Raw genomic sequence first — 2,594 nt, 5'->3', positions numbered from 1 at the left:
TTTAAAGTGTGGTACACAATTTTAAAAGTTGACCCAATTAATTAAGTATCTTTAATGGAACATCTCAAGTTCCCTAAATAATCCACATTTAGATAAAAAGGAAAAGATATTTACAGCCAGCACTTTTTTCCCAGAGCCTCTGTCAATGTCAACAAAAAAACTTAATATGTCAGTCTTGAATTTTAAGCTCACACTTCTGGGGCTACATTCTCAGGTTTTTAACAAGGGAACTGCAAATATAACTGCCCAGCACATGGACTGTTTCACTAGTCCCTCAGGGACAGACTTTCAAAATGCTTAATTCCAATAATCCCATGCTGTGAGTAGATGGGTTAGTCTTCACTTTGTAAGTGTAACTGGGCTCTGTGAACCGGATATCAACTGATCAAGATTTGAGCCTCGGTTATGAAGGAAATCTATCTCAATTCAACTTTTATTATCCTCATCATGAGTATGCAAAGTATGTAGACAAAAGCTTTTTATCAGCTAACTATATGAAAGATAAAACACTGTAATAATCCATGCGATCAAAAATGGGCAAAAGGAAAAGACTAGCTTCTGCTCAAGGAGAAAATTTTCAGACCTTCGGAAAGGACTAGAGAAGGCAATGGCACCCCACTCCAGTTCTCTTGCCTGGAAAATCCCATGGACGGAGGAGCCTGGTAGGCTGCAGTCCATGGGGTCACTAAGAGTCGGGCATGACTGAGCGACTTCACTTTTACTTTTCACTTTCATGCATTGGAGAAGGAAATGGTAACCCACTTCAGTGTTCTTGCCTGGAGAATCCCAAGGACAGAGGAGCCTAGTGGGCTGCCGTCTATGGGGTTGCACAGAGTCAGACACGACTGAAGTGACTTAGCAGCAGCAGCAGCATGGAAAGGACAATACTAATAAAAAGTTGTATTTGTTTAGAAGCATTCAGAATGTCAACAAAACAGCTGCAATTTTTTTTTTTTTTTGCAATTACAGGGTGGTGTTCAGTTAGCAGAATAAGAATTATTTCATATAAGCTTCATCAGAGACCACTGAAGATGAAAAAAACTTCCATTCCCATATATAACTAACTTGCACTATGCACCAACAAGAACATGCTTTAAATTTCCAGGCAAATTTGCAACCCCCATATAGTACCAGGCAGGGTTAGTAGCTGTTGAAAGTATCACTGGGACAGGGCCATCTAAAGACACATTTTGGTAGTATGTTAACTATATAAAAAAAAGACACTGTGCAGTTTAAAAACAAATCTTACACAGCCTTACATTCCAGTTTTTTTCTTTGAAAGGAGTGAGCTGTCCACATGGGGGTTAAATTCTTTATAGACAAGAGAAAAAAAAACTGGGTTAGAAGCAACTTATTCATCATCTTCCTCTTCATTTTCTTTTTTAAAAAACTGTTGCCTTATTTATTTCTGGCTGCACTGGGTCTTCACTGATGCAGGCTTTTCTCTATTTGTGGTGAGTGGGGGCTACTCCCTAGTTGCAGTGCACAGGCTTCTCATTATGGTAGCTTCTCTTGCTGCAGGGCTCCAGGCTCAGGAGACTCAGTGGTTGCAGCTCTCGGGCTCTCCTCATATTCCTTCTTATTCTTGCTTTTTTCAGCCTTGACGACTCCTTTGGTTGCTGCACTGCGATAGTCACTCAGTCATGTCTGACTCTTTGCAACCCCAACTCCGAGCCACCAGGGAAGCCTACTATTAAGAGATATTTCTAAGTATAAAGACAGGTCAACTTAAAAAGTATCAGCAGATAAATGCTTGACTTTATCTTATAATCTATGAAAATACGGAAGCTTCAGGAACTAGCATGTCATCCTTGTGCAGGGCCATGCTGATCATCTGCATCGTTGCAACGTTAGTATATGCGCTCACTGTTGCCGCGCCGAGTTTCCCTTTAGCCTGGCATGCAGCAATACTCTTCTCGTACTTTCCCTCCAGCTGAGCAGTCTTCTCACAAGATGCTTGGCATCTGCTGCAGTGTTAATCCACATCTCTCCCAGTTTCTTTGCAGCTTTGCCCGTGAAGAGGCCAGGGTGTTCTCCTTTGATCTTGGACAATACTCAGAACAAAACCAGGAAAAGGCCGAAGGAGGCCTCTTGGGTACATTGGGGTCTTTGAACTGCTTTTTTGTTTCCTCTTAAGGAGGGATATAAATTTTAATTTCTTCTTCATGACGGGCCTTGTCTGTCTGCCTTTGCCATGTCTACGAATGTCCCTTTCGCTTGAGCAAACGTGGTCCTCCACCTCTCTGCACACTTAGAAAACTCTGAGACGTTGACTGAGCATCTGGGTGCTTCTTCTTGTGCTCCTCCCAGCAAGTTCACACAGAAAATGCATATGATGTTTTTCTCTTGGCTTCTTAGGATCTCCTTGGCCCATGTTTAGTTATTTTTCTGCAGCCATGCACAGGGTCACCCAGTGCTACCCGGCTCTCACTCGCCCTGGTGCCATCTCTGAGAAACTCAACATACTGCGATGGCTGTGAGACCGGGAGCCAGACACAGCCTCCTCACTCTCTCCAATCTGTCAACAACCGTACATTTTGTGTCTGTCTGACAGGGTCTTTCAAAAATAGATAATCTGGGGACTTCCGTGGCAG

The 2,594-nt window shown here is 42.7% G+C and overlaps 1 non-coding gene and 1 pseudogene across 1 annotated transcript; both read right to left on the bottom strand.

Moving 5' to 3' along the window:
- Window positions 1–1,497: 1,497 nt before the first annotated feature.
- On the bottom strand, window positions 1,498–2,374 carry LOC102267361 (high mobility group protein B1 pseudogene; annotated as a pseudogene).
- On the bottom strand, window positions 1,775–1,878 carry LOC138988026 (U6 spliceosomal RNA). The gene has a single exon (XR_011464373.1). It is a non-coding gene; the product is annotated as a U6 spliceosomal RNA (small nuclear RNA).
- Window positions 2,375–2,594: the final 220 nt, after the last annotated feature.

This window comes from Bos mutus, chromosome 5, assembly GCF_027580195.1.
Source record: "Bos mutus isolate GX-2022 chromosome 5, NWIPB_WYAK_1.1, whole genome shotgun sequence".
In the NCBI taxonomy this organism is placed as follows: Eukaryota; Metazoa; Chordata; class Mammalia; order Artiodactyla; family Bovidae; genus Bos; species Bos mutus.
The sequence above is the reverse complement of the archived record's forward strand: the minus strand, read 5'-3'. Positions and strand labels throughout refer to the sequence as shown.